The 24,628-nt window shown below is 53.5% G+C and overlaps 3 pseudogenes; all 3 read right to left on the bottom strand.

The window, feature by feature from the left end:
• Positions 1 to 12,443: 12,443 nt before the first annotated feature.
• LOC126423666 (U2 spliceosomal RNA) lies at positions 12,444 to 12,656 on the bottom strand (annotated as a pseudogene).
• A 3,270-nt stretch (positions 12,657 to 15,926) lies between these two features.
• Positions 15,927 to 16,139, bottom strand: LOC126421273 (U2 spliceosomal RNA; annotated as a pseudogene).
• Positions 16,140 to 19,404: 3,265 nt separating this feature from the next.
• LOC126422912 (U2 spliceosomal RNA) lies at positions 19,405 to 19,616 on the bottom strand (annotated as a pseudogene).
• Positions 19,617 to 24,628: the final 5,012 nt, after the last annotated feature.

Here is a 24,628-nt window from a genome sequence, read left to right as displayed (position 1 = left end):
TCTTGGAGACATAAGCACAAAGGGAACTCACGTACAAGGAGTTGTAGTTCGGCCACATGCGTCCTGAACCCATTCAGGTTCCACTGTAAGATGGGAGCCAGTGATCAGGGTGGCTGAACTTTCACCCTGCCTCTGTGTTTTGGAGGAGAGCCCGTACTGGCCGGAGATTTATTCCTGGGGCGAGAAGAGCGCCCCCGGTCGACATCAATGTCCATCAGCTCCGATGACGACCCACGGGAGATGTCAGACAGTACGATGGTCTCGTCATCGGACCGACCCTGATCAGTCTCCGCAGGTGGCAAAATCTTCACCTTCGGCGTCTTGGTCTTAGGGGGCTTAGAATGCAGAGCCGTGTCAGCAGTTGGAGCTTTACTCGCCGGGGCAGAAGGCGCCATAGGGGAAGAGGCAGGAAGTACCCCAATGTCAGCAACCACGGCCTTGTCCGACGTTGCGGGGAGAGCTGCAGGTTGCAAAACAACCGCAGCAGCACATGTGCACTGGCAAACGCAGGTATTAGTGCTAACACTAGCAACCTCCGTTTGCGTAGCAACAGTGGCCATTGGTACCGGTTTTTTCAGAACGGAAGCGAAAGATGTAGTAAACACAGGAGGTTGCATGGCTTTAAAGAGCTTCTTGGCCTCACCATAGGGTATGCGCTTAGATGTTTTAATCTCCTGTATCTTCCGTTCGTCGAGATAGATGGGGCAGACCAGGCTCCAGACAGGGTGACTCCCAGAGCAATTCACGCACTTCACAGGCGACGAACAATCAGCTCCTTCATGGGCAGGCTGACCACATTTACCGCAAGTGGCTATCCCATTGCACCCCAATGTAGTATGCCCAAAGCGCTGACATTTAAAGCAGCGCATTGGGTTGGGGAAATATGGCCGGACTGGCAAACGTAAGAACCCCGCTTTTACATGCTCTGGAAGTCGCGGGCAACTGAACGTGAGAATAAACGAGTCGGATTTTACTAGGTCCCCATCGACTCGCCTCATAATATTCTGCACATCAACAATACCTTCGGCAGCCCACTCAGATTTCAACTCGTCTGTGGAGATATCCATCAAGTCCCTACATGTCACAACACCCTTACTATAGTTGAGTGTGGAGTGGAGCTCGGTCTCAATAGCGTACTCTCCGAGACAGGGTGCTTTCCGAAGAGAAGCGACTTGACGGGAACTAGAAGTCTCAACTAAGAGAGTACCATTGCGCAGTCGCTTAACAGATTTCAGTGTACTTGCAATTCCTTCAAGACCCTTGTGGATGTAAAAGGGAGAAACCCTCTCAAAGCTACCCTCCTTTCGTTTAATAATCAAAAACACATTCTGATTATCAGCATGTGCTCTGTTACAACAGTCTGATAAATCTCTAGCAGCACCAGGAGCTGGAGGACTCGAAGTCGCTTTTTCGAAGGGGTGTGTTTGCCTACCAGCGGCCCATCCAATCCACTGGTAGGGGGAAATGTAGAAGTCTAAGGGTCCAATGCGGTCCCACGAGCAGCTAGGGAACTAAAGGTCCGCTCAGACAGAGCCCCGCGTGCCTGAGTAAGCCGTATACAACTGGGGTGTGGCAGGTGCCCCAGAGGTTGCCCGCTTGCGACTGTTCCACCTCAACAGCCATGCATCTCATAGGCGCGGAGCACACCGGAAGATTGAGGGGTTTTTTATAGAGGTTTGTTCCATCCTCGCGATCCGGGCGGCCAAGCCAAGATCCCCATTCCCTGAGACACACAACATTCCACCGCCACGCCGCACGGTGGTCGCTGAAGTGTACTCAGAGCTTACGGTGACGGGGGACAGGTGGCGCTTACCAGTCCCCAGCTCAGGAACCCCGGGGTCGCCAAGCCCGTACCCAGCAAATGAATGCTGAGCCCCTGGGGGCCTCCACCTCGTCCTCAGACGCAGAGCTGTAAGGTGGCGGTGGGGTGGCTGCCACCGCGAGTTCCTTGGGCTTAGAGCTCTTCTTCTTTGATTTCTCACGCTGCTCCTTGGGTTGAACTGGCTGGGAGGGCTTCACCGATTCAGTCTCCGGGACTGAGGAGGATCGTGAAGCCTGTCGACCAGCTGATTGCGGGCACTTACGCCACTGGCGGTCGTCAGCCTTCCCACTGGTGGAAACCTGGGAAGGGAGGGACCCGAGGGACCCCTTGCGAGCGTGAGAAGCCGAAGAAGTTGGACACTTCTCCGGCTTAGAAGCAGGGACGGACGTCCCTGATGGGGGGGGATGGTGTTGCCCCCGAGGTAGGTGGCGCAGGAGCAACCCGGTGGGTAGAGCCCCCCACTGGCAAGGGGGCAGGAGGAGTCTTACTGGTTATCGAGCTGGCTGGAAGTCGTGAAACTGATGGGGCGAGCACAGGTGTTGTAGCGGCGGCGTAGGATGACGTCATTCGCACGGGATGTAATCGGTCGTATTTCCGCTTGGCCTCAGTATAAGTCAGTCGGTCCAGGGTCTTATATTCCATGATTTTGCGTTCTTTCTGGAAGATTCTGCAGTCTGGCGAGCAAGGTGAATGGTGTTCCCCGCAGTTGACACAGATGGGAGGCGGGGCACATGGAGTATCGGGATGAGACGAGCGTCCGCAATCTCGACATGTGAGGCTGGAAGTGCAGCGGGAAGACATATGGCCAAACTTCCAGCACTTGAAGCACCGCATCGGGGGAGGAATATAGGGCCTGACGTCACATCGGTAGACCATCACCTTGACCTTTTCCGGTAACGTATCACCCTCGAAGGCCAAGATGAAGGCACCGGTAGCTATCTGATTTTCCTTCGGACCCCGATGAACGCGCCGGACGAAATGTACACCTCTGCGCTCTAAGTTGGCGCGCAGCTCGTCATCAGACTGCAAAAGAAGGTCCTTATGGTAAATAACTCCCTGGACCATATTTAAACTCTTATGCGGTGTGATCGTAACAGCAACATCCCCCAACTTGTCACAAGCAAGTAACCGTCGTGACTGGGCAGAGGATGCCGTTTGGATCAGGACCGATCCAGAGCGCATTTTTGACAAGCCCTCCACCTCCCCAAACTTGTCCTCTAAATGCTCGACGAAGAACTGAGGCTTTGTTGAGAGAAAAGACTCCCCATCAGCTCTCGTACAAACTAAGAATCGGGGCGAATAAGTGCTACTGCCATCCTGAGATTTACGTTCCTCCCACGGCGTGGCCAGAGAGGGGAACGTTTTCGGATTGTACTTTTCAGCATTAAATTGAGCCCGAGAACGCTTAGAGACTGCTGGCGGCTGGCCGCCAGCGAGAGATGATGTACCACGCTTCATTACGGGTCATCCGCCCTGATGCCACCTACTGCGACCAAGGGCCCTCCCCACGGGCGCCACCCAGCCACAGCAAAGACCACCTGGCAGGATGGCCATTGCCGGGAGTCCTGATGCCCCAGGGAGATGGGCATCTACTCCTTGGCATACGTGGGGAGTGAACGGCGCAGGCATCAGTAGAGCGATCCCTGTGTTGTCAGGGGGCTACAACCAAGAGGGTACATGGCGACCCCACCACAACGGACTGGCTACCGTGCTGAATCTTAGGTGCAAAAATGGCCAAGGTCGTCGTCACAGTTAAAAGAAACACTGCAGAGTGCAGCGTGGTAATCGCCCAAGAGATCGAAAACGAGCGGGACACCATTGCAACGACGCGAAAGATGGCTATAGGGCTAATTGCACGAAGGATACAGTGCACCATGTAAGGTGCCCTTCCCCAATTGGCTCGCTCTTCGGAATAATTTAGATAGATGGAGGTCAAACCCGAGAGGGGACCATCACATAAGGCCGAAACGTTTGAGACTCCTTTTAGTCGCGGTGGTGGTGGTGGTTGTTGGATGTTTAAGGGGGACTAAACAGCGAAGGTCATCAGTCCCCCATTCCAAAATCAGGCGAGCCGGAAATCGACGAAGCAGATAAAAACCAAAGGGGGAGGAGACGTCCCCCCAGGCGCTAAAAGCACACAAATCCAGCAACAAACACTACAGACAAGAACAGGACATAGGAACACCAGACAGAAAGAAACAGAAAGAAACAGAAGAAAGGAAGATGGCCGGAGACTGGTTGACTGACCACGAGATCAAAAATGGGAAAGAGTCAACCAGCTCACGGCACACCAGAACAGCAACAGACACAAGGACAATAGACACAGAAAGGGAAAGGCGCAGGACCTCCCTAAATCGAACCATAAAACGGACTACCACGGATAAAATTTAAAACGGTATCAGCCATGGAGGCATCGTCGGATAAAACCAAAGCCAAAGTGCCCGGGAGATTAAAAGATTGCCGGAGTGTGCGCAGTCGAGGACACTCCAGCAAAATGTGGCCGACCGTCAGCCGGGACCCACACCGACACAAGGGGGGATCCTCCTGACGCAACAGATGGCCGTGCGTCAGGTAGGTATGGCCGATGCGCAGCCGACATAGGACTACCGAGTCCCTGCGAGAAGCCCGCAGGGAGGAACGCCACACATCGGTCGTCCCCTTGACAGCCCGTAGTTTTTCCGGGCTGTCATGCCACGCCACTCAGCAGCCCACATGGTTGGTTGGTTGGTTGTTGGATGTTTAAGGGGGACTAAACAGCGAAGGTCATCAGTCCCCCATTCCAAAATCAGGCGAGCCGAAAATCTACAAGCAGATAAAAACCAAAGGGGGGAGGAGACGTCCCCCCAGGCGCCAAAAGCACACAAATTCAGCAACAAACACTACAGACAAGAACAGGACAGAGGAACACCAGACAGAAAGAAACAGAAGAAAGGAAGATGGCCGGAGACTGGTTGACTGACCACGAGATCAAAAAATGGGAAAGAGGCAACCATCTCACGGCACACCAGAACAGCAACAGACACAAGGACAATAGACACAGAAAGGGAAAGGCGCAGGACCTCCCTAAATCGAACCATAAAACGGACTACCACGGATAAAATTTAAAACAGTATCAGCCATGGAGGCATCGTCGGATAAAACCAAAGCCAAAGTGCCCGGGAGATTAAAAGATTGCCGGAGTGTGCGCAGTCGAGGACACTCCAGCAAAATGTGGCCGACCGTCAGCCGGGACCCACACTGACACAAGGGGGGATCCTCCTGACGTAACAGATGGCCGTGCGTCAGGTAGGAATGGCCGATGCGCAGCCGACACAGGACTACCGAGTCCCTGCGAGAAGCCCGCAGGGAGGAACGCCACACATCGGTCGTCCCCTTGACAGCCCGTAGTTTATTCGGGGCTGTCATGCCACGCCACTCAGCAGCCCACATCCCAAGTACCTTACGGCGCAACACCAGCTGCTGGTCGCGAGCCGTAAGGCCGATCTCCAAAGCTGGGGCGTCTATCGCCCCTTTGGCCAACCTGTCAACACGTTCGTTCCCCGGGATGCCAACGTGACCTGGCGTCCAAACAAAAACCACCGAACGACCAGAGTGGGTAATGGTGGAAACAGACTCCCGAATAGAGGACACCAGAGGAGAAGAGGGATAGCAGCGGTCGATGGCCTGGAGGCTGCTCAGGGAGTCACTGCAGATGACGACGGACGCATCTGAGCAGGAACGCATATGCTCAAGAGCTCGCAAGATGGCCACCAGCTCTGCAGTAAAAATACTGCTGCCAGCCGGCAAGGAGCGTTGCTCAACATGGGCAGCGTGAGCAAAAGCGTAGGCAGTGCGACCATCAACCAGGGAACCATCCGTGTAGACAGGCTCACAGCCCGGAAATGAGTCGAGGAGCGCAAGAAAACGGCGACGGAGGGCCACAGGCGGAACCGAGTCCTTGGGTCCCTGTGCCAAGTCCAGACAGATGGACGGCCGGGACAAACACCAGGGAGGCGTAGGTGCATGGACCCGGAAGGGAGGCGGAAGAGGGAATGAACCCAAGTCCGACAGCAGGGACTGAACTCGGACAGCGACGGAAAGCCCAGACCGAGGTCGCCGTTCGGGCAGATGGAGGACCATGGCAGGGAAAAGCAGCCGACGATTGGGATGGCCTGGCGAGCAATGCACGTGGACAGCATAGTCGGCGAGCAGTCGATGGCGGCGAAACCGCAGCGGGGGAACCCCGGCCTCCACCAGTAAACTATCCACGGGGCTCGTACGAAAAGCGCCAGTTGCAAGCCGGACCCCACAGTGGTGTATGGGGTCTAACAACTTCAACACTGAGGGTGACGCAGACCCATAGGCCAGGCTCCCATAATCAAGCCGGGACTGCACAAGGGCTCTGTACAATTGCAGTAGCGTGCAGCGATCTGCACCCCAAGACGTGTGGCTAAGGCAGCGGAGGGCGTTGAGGTGCCGCCAGCATTTTTGCTTCAGCTGAGTAACATGAGGAACCCATGTGAGCCGGGCATCAAACACGAGTCCCAAGAAGCGGCAAGTGTCCACCACGTCAAGCAGGTGGCCGTCGAGGTAAAGTTCAGGATGAGGGTGGACCGTCCGACGCCTGCAGAAGTGCATAACCCGAGTCTTGGCAGCAGAGAACTGAAAACCATGAGCCAGAGCCCATGATGCTGCCTTGCGAACGGCGACTTGCAACCTGCGTTCGGCGACTCCCGTAGTCGTGGAGCTAAATGAGATGCAGAAGTCGTCGGCATACAAAGAAGGAGACACCGACGACCCCACTGCTGCAGCCAGACCATTAATGGCCACTAGAAATAACGAGACGCTCAACACCGAGCCCTGCGGGACCCCATTTTCCTGTATATAAGAGGAACTAGAGGTGGCACCGACTTGCACCCGGAAAGAGCGGCGCAATAAAAAGCTTTGGAGAAAAGCCGGGAGCCGACCACGAAGACCCCACCCATGCAACGTGGCGAGGATGTGATGCCTCCATGTGGTGTCATACGCCTTCCGCAGATCGAAAAATACAGCAACAAGGTGCTGACGTCGGGCAAAAGCCGTACGGACAGCAGATTCCAGCCGCACCAAATTGTCCACTGCAGACCGGCCCCGACGGAAGCCACCCTGGGACGGAGCGAGGAGACCGCGCGACTCAAGGACCCAACACAAACGCCGCCCCACCATACGTTCGAGCAATTTGCACAAAACGTTGGTGAGGGTAATGGGACGATAGCTGTCCACCGCCAGTGGGTCCGCACCGGGCTTCACGATGGGGACAATAAGACCCTCTCGCCATTGCGACGGGAACACGCCCTCGCTCCAAATGCGGTTAAAGATGGTGAGGATGTGTCTCTGGCAGTCCCTGGAGAGATGCTTCAGCATCTGCGCGTGGATGCAGTCCGGTCCTGGTGCTGTATCAGGGCAATCGGCGAGGGCAGCGAGGAGTTCCCTCTCGCTGAAAGGAGCATTGTATGTTTCATAATGACGCGTGTGGAATGAGAACGGCGTCCGCTCGGCTCGCTCCTTTAGAGCGCGAAAGGCGGGGGGATAGGATGCAGTCGCAGAGCTCTGAGCAAAGTGCGCGGCGAGGCGTTCAGCAATGGCGGCAGCGTCCGTGCAGACAGCGTCGTCCAAGGAGAGCCCAGGGACACCCACAGGGGTCTGGGAGCCATAAATCCGCCGGATCCGGGACCACACGTGCGAGGACGAGACACGGGAGCCCAGGGAGGAGACGTACCTCTCCCAGCACTCCTGCTTACGCCGTGCAATAAGTCGACGGGCGAAGGCACGGAGCCTCTTAAAGGCGATGAGGGTCTCCAGAGACGGGTGCCGCCTATGACGCTGGAGAGCCCGCCTACGGTCGCGAATAGCCTCAGCAATCTCCGGCGACCACCAGGGGACAGCCTTCCGCCGAGGGAGGCCAGAGGAACGGGGGATGGTAGCCTCGGCCGCTGAAATGATGGACGTGGTTAAAACACAGACCACCTCGTCAATGTCACCCTGTGGGGGAGACGCAATGGTGACAGCGGAAGTAAAAGCTGGCCAGTCAGCCCTGTGGAGAGCCCAGCGGGGCAAGCGCCCAGAAGAATGACACTGTGGCAGTGACAAATAGATGGGAAAATGGTCACTACCACACAGGTCAGGATGCACCCTCCAGTGGAGGGATGGGACAAGTCCAGGGCTGCAAATAGAGAGATCGATGGCCGAGAACGAGCCGTGGGCCACACTGAAATGCGTGGGAGCACCGGTGTTCAAGAGGCTAAGGTCGAGCTGAGCCAACACATGCTCCACGGCCCGACCACGATCATCGGAGACAGTCCCACCCCATAGAGGGTTGTGGGCATTGAAATCGCCCAGCAGCAAAAAAGGTGGCGGCAGTTGTGCTATCAGAGCAGCCAGGACATGCTGCGCGACAGTACCATCAGGTGGAAGGTAAATACTGCAGACGGTAATGGCCTGGGGCGTCCACACCCGAACAGCGACAGCCTCTAAAGCTGTTTGTAGAGGCACAAACTCGCTGTGAAGAGAGTTCAGGACATAAATACAGACGCCACCAGACACCCTTTCGTAAGTTGCCCGGTTCTTAAAATAACCCCGATAGCCACGGAGGGCGGGGGTTCGCATTGCTGGAAACCAAGTTTCCTGCAGAGCAATGCAAAGGAAAGGATGACGGCTGATAAGGTGGCGGAGCTCAGCTAGATGGTGGAAGAAACCGCTGCAGTTCCACTGGAGGATGTTATTAGCCATGGATGGGAAAGGCGTGAAGGGACTGGGGAGGCAGACTACGCCTCCGGGGCCCCTGCTGCTACAGAGTCACCACCTGGAAAACAGCCATCTACTGCATCCGAGGGACTGGCGAGATCCATGTCCTCAGCGGACGCCAGAACCTCCACCTCATCCTCAGACGCAGAGCTTGTAGGAAGCGGTGGAATGGGTGCCACCGCAATGTCGGTAGCCTTGGGGAGTTTCTTCTTCTGCTGCTTCTCGCGCCGTGCCTTTGGTGGCGCAGGCTGGGAGGGCGCAACTGGGTCGGTCTCAGGGACAGACGATGACCGTGTGTCCCGACGACCAGGGACTGGCGGTTGTTTGAGCCACTTGCGGCCGTCGGCTTTGGAACCGGTCGGAGCGTGCGAAGGAAGGTCCCCAAGGGACCCCTTCCTTACGAGAGGAGCCGAAGAAGTCTTACGCTTCTCCGGCTGGGAAGGGGGGACTGATGTCCCCGATGGTTGGGGGGGTGTTGCTCCCGAAGTAGATGGAGCAGGAGCAACAGGAGGTTTAGTGCCCCCCACCATCAAGGGGGCAGGTGTGGGACTTCGACTCTGGGAGCTGACTGGTGCGGATGGAATTGTAGAAGGAGTGACAGTTGCGGCATATGAAGCTGTCATGCGCACCGGATGAAGTCGATCATATTTTCGCTTCGCCTCAGTGTACGTCAGGCGGTCGAGAGTCTTTATTTCCATGATCTTCCGCTCCTTCTGCAGAATCGGACAGTCTGGCGAGCAAGGCGGATGGTGCGCACCACAGTTCACACAGATTGGAGGCGGCGCACAGGGATGATCTGGATGGGAAGGTCGACCGCAATCGCGACAGACGAGGTCGGACGCACAGCGGGAAGACATGTGGCCGAACTTCCAACACTTGAAGCATCGCATCGGGGGAGGGATATACGGCTTGACATCACAACGGTACACCATCACCTTGACCTTCTCAGGTAACGTGTCACCCTCGAAGGCCAAGATGAAGGCACCGGTGGCAACTTGACGATCCCTCGGACCCCGGTGGACGCGCCGGACGAAATGGACACCTCGGCGCTCCAAGTTGGCGCGCAGCTCGTCGTCGGACTGTAAAAGCAGATCCCTGTGAAAGATAATGCCCTGGACCATGTTCAGACTCTTATGGGGCGTGATAGTGACAGAGACATCCCCCAGCTTAGTACAAGCGAGCAAGGCCCGCGACTGGGCGGAGGATGCCGTTTTTATCAACACCGATCCGGACCGCATCTTGGACAAGCCCTCCACCTCCCCAAACTTGTCCTCTAAATGCTCGACAAAGAACTGAGGCTTCACGGACATAAAAGATTCCCCGTCAGATCTGGTACAGACGAGATATCGGGGCGAGTATCTTTCGCTCTCATTCATAGCCCTTCGTTCCTCCCATGGTGTGGCCAGGGAGGGGAACGATTTGGGGTCATACACGTTAGCCTTGAATTGAGCTTTGGAACGCTTAGAGACTGCTGACGGCTGGCCGCCAGCAAGAGAAGATGTACCACGCTTCATTGCGGGTCATCCGCCCTGATGCCACCTACTCCGACCAAGGGCCCTCCCCACGGGCGCCACCCAGCCACAGCAAAGGCCACCTGGCAGGATGGCCATTGCCGGGAGTCCTGATACCCCAGGGAGATGGGCATCTACTCCTTGGCATACGTGGGGAGTGAACGGCGCAGGCATCAGTAGAGCGATCCCTGTGTTGTCAGGGGGCTACAACCAAGAGGGTACATGGCGACCCCACCACAACGGACTGGCTACCGTGCTGGATCTTAGGTGCAAAAATGGCCAAGGTCGTCGTCACAGTTAAAAGAAACACTGCAGAGTGCAGCGTGGAAATCGCCCAAGAGATCGAAAACGAGCGGGACACCATTGCAACGACGAGAAAGACGGCTATAGGTCTAATTGCACGAAGGATACAGTGCACCATGTAAGGTGCCCTTCCCCAATTGGCTCGCTCTTCGGAAGAATTTAGATAGATGGAGGTCAAACCCGAGAGGGGACCAACACATAAGGCCGAAACGTTTGAGACTCCTTTTAGTCGCCTCTTACGACAGGCAGGACTACCGCGGGCCTATTCTTACCCCCGAACCCGCAGGGGGGCTTTTAGTCGCCTCTTACGACAGGCAGGACTACCGCGGGCCTATTCTTACCCCCGAACCCGCAGGGGGGAATCCGCCTGCACGTGAGTGTTAACATGCGCTGCGGACAGGCAGTCACCTCAAGACCCAAGATACGTTGATCCCCTACAATCCGGAACCATGGGCGCTCGATGGTCAATGATCGTGGTCCTAGTGGCATTAGCACCATTTTGTTGGATTTTAAAATGGCACCGGATGCTCGTTCATAAACGTGGAGCACTCGGCGAACTGAATCGATGTCCCTGGAGTTTGCTACAAACACACCTACACCATCCGCGTATGCCGCACTGCGGAAGGTGACGCCTGGGAAAGGAACACCATCGACCATCCGTCCGATGTCACGCAGCACGGGGTCCAAAGCGATAAAATACACTGACAAGGGACACCCTTGTCGAACTGATCATCTGATGGGAATTGGTCGTGATCTGCAGCCGTTCACAATGATTGTGGAATTTGCTCCATCCAAAAAGTGCCGGATGACTCTTATGAAGTGCTCCCCGAAACCCATCCGCGACATAACGGCCAGCAGGTAAGGATGGGACACCCTATCGAAGGCACCGGCGAAATCTAGGGATCAATTGCAGCCGGGGTTCGAGCGTCGGCGGTGGGTGAGTAAGACAGCATCACGGTATATAGAAGCAGCGGTGAAGGTGGTTCGATTCGAAACGCCAGATGATTGAGTGGGACAAAGTACCTTATTCATTACCTGTTTAAGACGTGAAGCCACACTTCGTGCCACCAACTTATAAACAGTGTTAAGAACGGTGATGGGACGTATGTCTCTAGCCCGACAGTCGCCTGTGACCTTTGGATTAAGGGCAATACGTACAGCTAGAAAATCGGCGGGTAGCTCGCAACCAGCAAAAATCTCCTCGCACATTTTGCAGAAGTGGTCTCCTAACAGGCCGGAAAACCTAGCACTTTAATTAGTGCTGGAATGGCACAATCGAAGGGCGGTATCCTTGCGGAGTACCGCCAGAGATGAAAAACCGCAGTGTCAGGGCCTAAATGCTTGCAGCATGTACGCTCCACATGTGGGGGTCACACACGGTGGTGCGGGCCGATATGGCAACAGGCGACCGTCGAAAACATCGCAAAAGCAAGTGCCGGAGGGAACGACAAAATACGAGAGCACTCGTCAACAGCCCAGTACCACCCTCCATGTCGACGAGTAAACTGCGACTCCTATTTGAACGCCGCTAGCTGCCAGGCCAGTGGAGAAGCCGTGAGGCCGCCCCACAGCAGCGCTAGGCCGGCACGAGCTATACTGGCGCGAGCTACACCTAGCCGAGTGCTTACATCGTCCACCGCCTACTGCATATGTGTGTGTGCGTGTGTACCACGTATTCTGCGTGCGTGCGGCGGCGACGACGACGACGACGACGACGACGTTCGCGAGGAGCTAAGGTTATAACTCCAAAAAATATTATTAAAATTATCTGCGATAGGACCATAAGAGACGCTAACGAGGCATCCGAAGGCACTGTCCTGTGCCACCATAAATTACCAGCCTAGCGTAATGCGGCTGCAAGTGCGGTCCGGCTAACCGCAGAAAAAAAAAAGAATTCTTAAGATAATCTTAAATTAATTAAAAGAAATCGTGGTGTGTAAGCAACTAACTACTGGGCACATCAACAACTACGACAAGTTTTGCTACCAGCGGAATATCTGATCACTGCAGAATGTTAACCCATTTCAGGCTGTGTTTTAATTAATTTTAGGTGGGCCGATACCGACGGTACTGCATAGCCGGGCCAACCTGCGACAGAGGTGGAGCAAGCCCCTAGCACTCCATCATAAGCCAAAAATGAGTTTAATATTCTGGTCGTGCAATGCAGGACGTATCAGATATTAAGCTGATAAGAACAGATACTACACTTTTTTTCCCTCCTACCTCCCCTATAGCCCTACCTTTTCCTCTCCAAAAATGCCGCCATCCTCTAGTGTCGACGCAGCACGTAAAGCAGGGTGTTGTTAGCAGCAAGACTTATTGCCATAAACCGAAAATAAAAGCGGAGGCATACTCTGCTGTGCCTCAGGGGGCGACGACACACTCCTCAGAAACACACTTCCCTCTGCAGGTGTGAGGCAAGTGATGATGTTAAATCTAAATAGAAAGAAATAAATAAGGACAGAAATGAAGGCAATAAAAAAAAACAGCGACGGTAGCACACTCAAACGAAACTGGCGAGATAATCCCATAGCCCATAGAATTAACGAAGTAATAATCCTCTAAGATAGATTATGTGTTTTCCAATTTTCCAATAATTTTTCATACAACGTTCACACAATTTCCATGTTACCAATTTCCATATTATCAGTATCATAGAACAGTCTACTCTAGTGATGCCCAGAAGGCCAATATCAAACCTGGGGTATGGTTAAGTCAAGAGTAGTTTGAAAGTCCGAGTGACAAAGATCCAGTACACTCAGGCAATTCTTATACGAGGTGCCTTACTCGGCCTGGAACACCTTTTGATAACCATGAACCATTGCAACTTTAAGAAATCTTGCAAAAGTAATGGTATATTTCCGGTCACATTCCGCCTGGCGATGCTGGCTCCAAAGGTAGTCCATGAAAGAGACAGCATCGGTGAGGCAAAGGTCATAGATCGTGAAAATGGTGTGGCCCAAGAGCCACACCACTGCGTTATGTCGTTTTCGGGGGTTGGTCTGAATATCAGGGGTAAGGAACCAGTCGATTGGCACATAGTCCAGTGTAGTCCCACCGATCAGCGTTAATAGCAGACGTGCAAGGTCCCACACTTCTGTGACGTGAGGGCATAAGAGACGATGCTCTCTGGTGTCTACGTCACCACATCGGCCGCAAGCAGCCGAGGGCCATAGGCGGATGGCCGCCAAGCGATGATTAGTTGGTATTAAATTGTTTACAACGCGATACCATAGCGCTGAAACTTCTGTGGGGAGGGCTGGGTGGTTGATATTAGCCCAAGCTTGGTGCCAGATGACCGACGGTCGTCTGTCCTCCAATTTATGTGGTGTGGGCTGGCTCTCGAAGCGCCTAGTAAAGGCGCTTCGATGTGCGTGCCTTGTCAGTGGCCACTGTTAGGACGTAACTTTGATTGAGGTAATAGACCTTGACTGCCGTCATCCGGAATGTAATATGTGTCAGACATACTGGTTCACGCGCCGATTGTGGGCGATAACGGTCGAAAAGCACCGCTGTTGTCCCACCTGGGTCAATCTCACGCAAAGTGGCGATACGGTGAATCAGGATTGACACACATTTGCGGGGAAAGTCAATGAGTCCAAGGCCACCATCGACCTTGGGCAGTGTACAAGTCTGTGCATCAACTTTGAATAGTGCATGCCGCCACAACAGGCAATATACTGTTTGTGAGATGGCTCTGCTGGTTTGTTTCGGTAGCGTAAGGAGTTGTGCTACATACCATGCCCGTTATAGGATGTAAGTATTAATCAGTTGGATTCGTTGATGGAGGTCGAGTCGTCTATCAGTGTGACTCACGCAAAGTCCTCTGATGCGCGTGAGAATCCGCCTGCACGTGAGTGTTAACATGCGCTGTGGACAGGCAGTCACCTCAAGACCCAAGATACGTTGTTCCCCTACAATCCGGAACCATGGGCGCTCGATGGTCAATAATCGTGGTCCTAGTGGGATTAGCACCATTTTGTTGGATTTTAAAATGGCACCGGATGCTCGTTTATAAACGTGGAGGACTCGGCGAACTGAATCGATGTCCCTGGCGTTTGCTACAAACACACCTACACCATCCGCGTATGCCGCACTGCGGAAGGTGACGCCTGGGAAAGGAACACCATCGACCATCCGTCCGATGTCACGCAGCACGGGGTCCAAAGCGATAAAATTCACTGACAAGGGACACCCTTGTCGAACTGATCGTCTGATGGGAATTGGTCGTGATCTGCAGCCGTTCACAATGATTGTGGAATTTGCTCCACCCAAGAAGTGCCGGATGACTTTTATGAAGTGCTCCCCGAAACCCATCCGCGACATAACGGCCAGCAGGTAAGGATGCAACACCCTATCGAAGGCACCGGCGAAATCTAGGGATCAATTGCAGCCGGGGTTCGAGCGTCGGCGGTGGGTGAGTAAGACAGCATCACGGTATATAGAAGCAGCGGTGAAGGTGGTTCGATTCGAAACGCCACATGATTGAGTGGGACAAAGTACCTTATTCATTACCTGTTTAAGACGTGAAGCCACACTTCGTGCCACCAACTTATAAACAGTGTTAAGAACGGTGATGGGACGTATGTCTCTAGCCCGACAGTCGCCTGTGACCTTTGGATTAAGGGCAATACGTACAGCTAGAAAATCGGCGGGTAGCTCGCAACCAGCAAAAATCTCCTCGCACATTTTGCAGAAGCGGTCTCCTAACAGGCCGGAAAACCTAGCACTTCAATTAGTGCTGGAATGGCACAATCGAAGGGCGGTATCCTTGCGGAGTACCGCCAGAGATGAAAAACCGCAGTGTCAGGGCCTAAATGCTTGCAGCATGTACGCTCCACATGTGGGAGTCACAGATGGTGGTGCGGGCCGATATGGCAACAGGCGACCGTCGAAAACATCGCAAAAGCAAGTGCCGGAGGGAACGACAAAATACGAGAGCACTCGTCAACAGCCCAGTACCACCCTCCATGTCGAGGAGTAAACTGCGACTTCCATTTGAACGCCGCTAGCTGCCAGGCCAGTGGAGAAGCCGTGAGGCCGCCCCACAGCAGCGCCAGGCCGGCGCGAGCTATACTGGCGCGAGCTACACCTAGCCGAGTGCTTACATCGTCCACCGCCTACTGCATATGTGTGTGTGCGTGTGTACCACGTATTCTGCGTGCGTGCGGTGGCGACGACGACGACAACGATCGCGACGAGCTAAGCTTATAACTCCAAAAAATATTATTAAAATTATCTGCGATAGGACCATAAGAGACGCTAACGAGGCATCCGAAGGCACTGTCCTGTGCCACCATAAATTACCAGCCTAGCGTAATGCGGCTGCAAGTGCGGTCCGGCTAACCGCAAAAAAAAAAAAAAAAAAAAAAAAAATTTCTTAAGATAATCTTAAATTAATTAAAAGAAATCGTGGTGTGTAAGCAACTAACTACTGGGCACATCAACAACTACGACAAGTTTTGCTACCAGCGGAATATCTGATCACTGCAGAATGTTAACCCATTTCAGGCTGTGTTTTAATTAATATTAGGTGGGCCGATCCCGACGGTACTGCAATGCCGGGCCAACCCGCGACAGAGGTGGAGCAAGCCCCTAGCACTCCGTCATAAGCCAAAAATGAGTTTAATATTCTGGTCGTGCAATGCAGGACGTATCAGATATTAAACTGATAAGAACAGATACTACACTTTTTTTCCCTCCTACCTCCCCTATAGCCCTACCTTTTCCTCTCCAAAAATGCCGCCATCCTCTAGTGTCGACGCAGCACGTAAAGCAGGGTGTTGTTAGCAGCAAGACTTATCGCCATAAACCGAAAATAAAAGCGGAGGCATACTCTGCTATGCCTCAGGGGGCGACGACACACTCCTCAGAAACACACTTCCCTCTGAAGGTGTGAGGCAAGTGATGATGTTAAAAACTAAATAGAAATAAATAAATAAAGACAGAAATGAAGGCAATAAAAAAAAACAGCGACGGTAGCACACTCAAACGAAACTGGCGAGATAATCCCATAGCCCATAGAATTAACGAAGTAATAATCCTCTAAGATAGATTATGTGTTTTCCAATTTTCCAATAATTTTTCATACAACGTTCACACAATTTCCATGTTACCAATTTCCATATTATCAGTATCATAGAACAGTCTACTCTAGTGATGCCCAGAAGGCCAATATCAAACCTGGGGTATGGTTAAGTCAAGAGTAGTTTGAAAGTCCGAGTGACAAAGATCCAGGGGTACACTCAGGCAATTCTTATACGAGGTGCCTTACTCGGCCTGGAACACCTTTTGATAAACATGAACCATTGCAACTTTAAGAAATCTTGCAAAAGTAATGGTATATTTCCGGTCACATTCCGCCTGGCGATGCTGGCTCCAAAGGTAGTCCATGAAAGAGACAGCATCGGTGAGGCAAAGGTCATAGATCGTGAAAATGGTGTGGCCCAAGAGCCACACCACTGCGTTATGTCGTTTTCGGGGGTTGGTCTGAATATCAGGGGTAAGGAACCAGTCGATTGGCACATAGTCCAGTGTAGTCCCACCGATCAGCGTTAATAGCAGACGTGCAAGGTCCCACACTTCTGTGACGTGAGGGCATAAGAGACGATGCTCTCTGGTGTCTACGTCACCACATCGGCCGCAAGCAGCCGAGGGCCATAGGCGGATGGCCGCCAAGCGATGATTAGTTGGTATTAAATTGTTTACAACGCGATACCATAGCGCTGAAACTTCTGTGGGGAGGGCTGGGTGGTTGATATTAGCCCAAGCTTGGTGCCAGATGACCGACGGTCGTCTGTCCTCCAATTTATGTGGTGTGGGCTGGCTCTCGAAGCGCCTAGTAAAGGCGCTTCGATGTGCGTGCCTTGTCAGTGGCCACTGTTAGGACGTAACTTTGATTGAGGTAATAGACCTTGACTGCCGTCATCCGGAATGTAATATGTGTCAGACATACTGGTTCACGCGCCGATTGTGGGCGATAACGGTCGAAAAGCACCGCTGTTGTCCCACCTGGGTCAATCTCACGCAAAGTGGCGATACGGTGAATCAGGATTGCCACACATTTGCGGGGAAAGTCAATGAGTCCAAGGCCACCATCGACCTTGGGCAGTGTACAAGTCTGTGCATCAACTTTGAATAGTGCATGCCGCCACAACAGGCAATATACTGTTTGTGAGATGGCTCTGCTGGTTTGTTTCGGTAGCGTAAGGAGTTGTGCTACATACCATGCCCGTTATAGGATGTAAGTATTAATCAGTTGGATTCGTTGATGGAGGTCGAGTCGTCTATCAGTGTGACTCACGCAAAGTCCTCTGATGCGCGTGAGAATCCGCCTGCACGTGAGTGTTAACATGCGCTGTGGACAGGCAGTCACCTCAAGACCCAAGATACGTTGTTCCCCTACAATCCGGAACCATGGGCGCTCGATGGTCAATAATCGTGGTCCTAGTGGGATTAGCACCATTTTGTTGGATTTTAAAATGGCACCGGATGCTCGTTTATAAACGTGGAGGACTCGGCGAACTGAATCGATGTCCCTGGCGTTTGCTACAAACACACCTACACCATCCGCGTATGCCGCACTGCGGAAGGTGACGCCTGGGAAAGGAACACCATCGACCATCCGTCCGATGTCACGCAGCACGGGGTCCAAAGCGATAAAATTCACTGACAAGGGACACCCTTGTCGAACTGATCGTCTGATGGGAATTGGTCGTGATCTGCAGCCGTTCACAATGATTGTGGAATTTGCTCCACCCAAGAAGTGCCGGATGACTTTTATGAAGTGCTCCCCGAAACCCATCCGCGACATAACGGCCAGCAGGTAAGGATGCAACACCCTATCGAAGGCACCGGCGAAATCTAGGGATCAATTGCAGCCGGGGTTCGAGCGTCGGCGGTGGGTGAGTAAGACAGCATCACGGTATATAGAAGCAGCGGTGAAGGTGGTTCGATTCGAAACGCCACATGATTGAGTGGGACAAAGTACCTTATTCATTACCTGTTTAAGACGTGAAGCCACACTTCGTGCCACCAACTTATAAACAGTGTTAAGAACGGTGATGGGACGTATGTCTCTAGCCCGACAGTCGCCTGTGACCTTTGGATTAAGGGCAATACGTACAGCTAGAAAATCGGCGGGTAGCTCGCAACCAGCAAAAATCTCCTCGCACATTTTGCAGAAGCGGTCTCCTAACAGGCCGGAAAACCTAGCACTTCAATCAGTGCTGGAATGGCACAATCGAAGGGCGGTATCCTTGCGGAGTACCGCCAGAGATGAAAAACCGCAGTGTCAGGGCCTAAATGCTTGCAGCATGTACGCTCCACATGTGGGAGTCACACATGGTGGTGCGGGCCGATATGGCAACAGGCGACCGTCGAAAACATCGCAAAAGCAAGTGCCGGAGGGAACGACAAAATACGAGAGCACTCGTCAACAGCCCAGTACCACCCTCCATGTCGAGGAGTAAACTGCGACTTCCATTTGAACGCCGCTAGCTGCCAGGCCAGTGGAGAAGCCGTGAGGCCGCCCCACAGCAGCGCCAGGCCGGCGCGAGCTATACTGGCGCGAGCTACACCTAGCCGAGTGCTTACATCGTCCACCGCCTACTGCATATGTGTGTGTGCGTGTGTACCACGTATTCTGCGTGCGTGCGGTGGCGACGACGACGACAACGATCGCGACGAGCTAAGCTTATAACTCCAAAAAATATTATTAAAATTATCTGCGATAGGACCATAAGAGACGCTAACGAGGCATCCGAAGGCACTGTCCTGTGCCACCATAAATTACCAGCCTAGCGTAATGCGGCTGCAAGTGCGGTCCGGTTAACCGCAAAAAAAAAAAAAAAAATTACTTAAGATAATCTTAAATTAATTAAAAGAAATCGTGGTGTGTAAGCAACTAACTACTGGGCACATCAACAACTACGACAAGTTTTGCTACCAGCGGAATATCTGATCACTGCAGAATGTTAACCCATTTCAGGCTGTGTTTTAATTAATATTAGGTGGGCCGATCCCGACGGTACTGCAATGCCGGGCCAACCCGCGACAGAGGTGGAGCAAGCCCCTAGCACTCCGTCATAAGCCAAAAATGAGTTTAATATTCTGGTCGTGCAATGCAGGACGTATCAGATAATAAGCTGATAAGAACAGATACTACACTTTTTACCCTCCTACCTCCCCTATAGCCCTACCTTTTCCTCTCCAAAAATGCCGCCATCCTCTAGTGTCGACGCAGCACGTAAAGCAGGGTGTTGTTAGCAGCAAGACTTATTGCCATAAACCGAAAATAAAAGCGGAGGCATACTCTGCTATGCCTCAGGGGGCGACGACACACTCCTCAGAAACACACTTCCCTCTGCAGGTGTGAGGCAAGTGATGATGTTAAAAACTAAATAGAAAGAAATAAATAAAGACAGAAATGAACGCAAAAAAAAAAACAGCGACGGTAGCATACTCAAACGAAACTGGCGAGATAATCCTATAGCCCATAGAATTAACGAAGTAATAATCCTCTAAGATAGATTATGTGTTTTCCAATTTTCCAATAATTTTTCATACAACGTTCACACAATTTCCATGTTACCAATTTCCATGTTATCAGTATCATAGAACAGTCTACTCTAGTGATGCCCAGAAGGCCAATATCAAACCTGGGGTATGGTTAAGTCAAGAGTAGTTTGAAAGTCCGAGTGACAAAGATCCAGGGGTACACTCAGGCAATTCTTATACGAGGTGCCTTACTCAGCCTGGAACACCTTTTGATAACCATGAACCATTGCAACTTTAAGAAATCTTGCAAAAGTAATGGTATATTTCCGGTCACATTCCGCCAGGCGATGCTGGCTCCAAAGGTAGTCCATGAAAGAGACAGCATCGGTGAGGCAAAGGTCATAGATCGTGAAAATGGTGTGGCCCAAGAGCCACACCACTGCGTTATGTCGTTTTCGGGGGTTGATCTGAATACCAAGGGTAAGGAACCAGTCGATTGGCACATAGTCCAGTGTAGTCCCACCGATCAGCGCTAATAGCACACGTGCAAGGTCCCACACTTCTGTGACGTGAGGGCATAAGAGACGATGCTCTCTGGTGTCTACGTCACCACATCGGCCGCAAGCAGCCGAGGGCCATAGGCGGATGGCCGCCAAGCGATGATTAGTGGGTATTAAATTGTTTACAACGCGATACCATAGCGCTGAAACTTCTGTGGGAAGGGCTGGGTGGGTGATATTAGCCCAAGCTTGGTGCCAGATGACCGACGGTCGCCTGTCCTCCAATTTATGTGGTGTGGGCTGGCTCTCGAAGCGCCTAGTAAAGGCGCTTCGATGTGCGTGCCTTGTCGGTGGCCACTGTTAGGACGTAACTTTGATTGAGGTAATAGACCTTGACTGCCGTCATCCGGAATGTAATATGTGTCAAACATACTGGTTCACGCGCCGATTGTGGGCGATAACGGTCGAAAAGCACCGCTGTTGTCCCACCTGGATCAATCTCACGCAAAGTGGCGATACGGTGAATCAGGATTGCCGCACATATGCGGGGAAAGTCAATGAGTCCAAGGCCACCATCGACCTTTGGCAGTGTACAAGTCTGTGCATCAACGATGAATAGTGCATGCCGCCACAACAGGCAATATACTGTTTGTGAGATGGCTCTGCTGGTTTGTTTCGGTAGCGTAAGGAGTTGTGCTACATACCATGCCCGTTATAGGATGTAAGTATTAATCAGTTGGATTCGTTGATGGAGGTTGAGTCGTCGATCAGTGTGACTCACGCAAAGTCCTCTGATGCGCGTGAGAATCCGCCTGCACGTGAGTGTTAACATGCGCTGCGGACAGGCAGTCACCTCAAGACCCAAGATACGCTGTTCCCCTACAATCCGGAACCATGGGCGCTCGATGGTCAATGATCGTGGTCCTAGTGGTGGTGGTGGTGGTTGTTGGATGTTTAAGGGGGACTAAACCGCGAAGGTCATCAGTCCCCCATTCCAAAATCAGGCGAGCCGAAAATCTACAAAGCAGATAAAAACCAAAGGGGGAGGAGACGTCCCCCCAGGCGCTAAAAGAACACAAATGCAGCAACGAACACAACAGACAAAAACAGAACAGAGGAACACCAGACAGAAAGAAACAGAAGAAAGGAAGAGGGCCGGAGACTGGTTGACTGACCACGAGATCAAAAAAGGGAAAGAGTCAACCATCTCACGGCCTACCAGAACAGCAACAGACACGAGGACAAAAGACACAGAAAGGGAAAGGCGCTGGACCTCCCTAAATCGAACCATAAAAAGGACTACCACGGATAAAATTTAAAACGTCATCAGCCATGGAGGCATCGTCAGATAAAACCAAAGCCAAAGTGCCCGAGAGATTAAAAGATTGCCGGAGTGTGCGCAGTCGAGGACACTCCAGCAAAATGTGGCCGACCGTCAGCCGGGACCCACACTGACACAAGGGGGGATCCTCCCGACGCAAGAGATGGCCGTGCGTCACGTACGTATGGCCGATGCGCAGCCGACACAGGACTACCGAGTCCCTGCGAGAAGCCCGCAGGGAGGAACGCCACACATCGGTCGTCTCCTTGACAGCCCGCAGTTTCTTCGGGGCTGTCATGCCACGCCACTCAGCAGCCCACATCCCAAGTACCTTACGGCGCAACACCAGCTGCTGGTCGCGAGCCGTAAGGCCGATCTCCAAAGCTGGGGCGTCTATCGCCCCTTTGGCCAGCCTGTCTACACGTTCGTTCCCTGGGATGCCAACATGACCGGGCGTCCAAACCAGGACCACTGAACCACCAGAACGGGCAATGGCGGAAACAGCCTCCTGAATGGAGGACACCAGAGGAGAGGAGGGATAGCAGCGGTCGATGGCCTGAAGGCTGCTCAGGGAGTCACTGCAGATGACAACGGACCGACCTGAGCAGAAACGCATGTGCTCAAGAGCGCGCAAGATGGCCACCAGCTCTGCAGTAAAAATACTGCAGCCAGCCGGCAAGGAGCGTTGCTCAATATGGTCAGAGTGAGCAAAGGCGTAGGCAGTGCGACCATCAACCAGGGAACCATCAGTGTAGACAGGCTCACAGCCCGGTAATGATTCGAGGAGCGCAAGAAAACGGCGACGGAGGGCCACAGGCGGAACCGAGTCCTTAGGGCCCTGTGCCAAATCCAGACGGACAGACGGCCGGGACAAACACCAGGGAGGCGTAGGTGTATGGACCCGGAAGGGAGGCAGAAGAGGGAATGACCCCAGTTCTGACAGCAGGGACTGGACACGGACAGCTACGGAAAGCCCAGACCTAGGTCGCCGTTCAGGCAGATGGAGGACCATGGCAGGGAAAAGCAGGCGACGATTGGGATGGCCTGGCGAGCAATGCACGTGAACAGCATAGTCGGCGAGCAGACGATGGCGGCGAATCCGCAGCGGGGGAACCCCGGCCTCCACCAGTAGACTATCCACAGGGCTCGTACGAAAAGCGCCAGTTGCAAGCCGGACCCCACAGTGGTGTATGGGGTCTAACAACTGCAACACTGAGGGTGATGCAGACCCATAGGCCAGGCTCCCATAATCAAGCCGGGACTGCACAAGGGCTCTGTACAATTGCAGTAGCGTGCAGCGATCTGCACCCCAAGACGTGTGGCTAAGGCAGCGGAGGGCGTTGAGGTGCCGCCAGCATTTTTGCTTCAGCTAAGTAACATGAGGAACCCATGTGAGCCGGGCATCAAACACGAGTCCCAAGAAGCGGCAAGTGTCCACCACTTCAAGCAGGTGGCCGTCGAGGTAAAGGTCAGGATGAGGGTGGACCGTCCGACGCCTGCAGAAGTGCATAACCCGAGTCTTGGCAGCAGAGAACTGAAAACCATGAGCCAGAGCCCATGATGCTGCCTTGCGAACGGCGACTTGCAACCTGCGTTCGGCGACGCCCGTAGTCGTGGAGCTAAATGAGATGCAGAAGTCGTCGGCATACAAAGAAGGAGACACCGACGACCCCACTGCTGCAGCCAGACCATTAATGGCCACTAGAAATAACGAGACGCTCAACACCGAGCCTTGCGGGACCCCATTTTCCTGTATATAAGAGGAACTAGAGGTGGCACCGACTTGCACCCGGAAAGAGCGGCGCAATAAAAAGCTTTGAAGAAAAGCCGGGAGCCGACCACGAAGACCCCACCCATGCAACGTGGCGAGGATGTGATGCCTCCATGTGGTGTCATACGCCTTCCGCAGATCGAAAAATACAGCAACAAGGTGCTGACGTCGGGCAAAAGCCGTACGGACAGCAGACTCCAGCCGCACCAAATTGTCCACTGCAGACCGGCCCCGACGGAAGCCACCCTGGGATGGAGCGAGGAGACCGCGCAACTCAAGGACCCAACACAAACGCCGCCCCACCATACGTTCGAGCAATTTGCACAAAACGTTGGTGAGGGTAATGGGACGATAGCTGTCCACCGCCAGTGGGTCCGCACCGGGCTTCACGATGGGGACAATAAGACCCTCTCGCCATTGCGACGGGAACACGCCCTCGCTCCAAATGCGGTTAAAGATGGTGAGGATGTGTCTCTGGCAGTCCCTGGAGAGATGCTTCAGCATCTGCGCATGGATGCGGTCCGGTCCTGGTGCTGTATCAGGGCAATCGGCGAGGGCAGCGAGGAGTTCCCTCTCGCTGAAAGGAGCATTGTATGTTTCATAATGACGCGTGTGGAATGAGAACGGCGTCCGCTCGGCTCGCTCCTTTAGAGAGCGAAAGGCGGGGGGATAGGATGCAGTCGCAGAGCTCTGAGCAAAGTGCGCGGCTAGCCGTTCAGCAATGGCGGCAGCGTCCGTGCAGACAGCGCCATCCAAGGAGAGCCCAGGGACACCCACAGGGGTCTGGGAGCCATAAATCCGCCGGATACAGGACCACACGTGCGAGGACGAGACACGGGAGCCTAGGGAGGAGACGTACCTCTCCCAGCACTCCTGCTTACGCCGTGCAATAAGTCGACGGGCGAAGGCACGGAGCCTCTTAAAGGCGATGAGGGTCTCCAGAGACGGGTGCCGCCTATGACGCTGGAGAGCCCGCCTACGGTCGCGAATAGCCTCAGCAATCTCCGGCGACCACCAGGGGACAGCCTTCCGCCGAGGGAGGCCAGAGGAACGGGGGATGGTAGCCTCGGCCGCTGAAATGATGGACGTGGTTAAAACACAGACCACCTCGTCAATGTCACCCTGTGGGGGAGACGCAAT

The sequence above is a fragment of the Schistocerca serialis genome, chromosome 1 (genome assembly GCF_023864345.2).
Source record: "Schistocerca serialis cubense isolate TAMUIC-IGC-003099 chromosome 1, iqSchSeri2.2, whole genome shotgun sequence".
Lineage (NCBI taxonomy): Eukaryota > Metazoa > Arthropoda > Insecta > Orthoptera > Acrididae > Schistocerca > Schistocerca serialis.
This window is presented reverse-complemented; position numbering and strand designations above follow the sequence as displayed.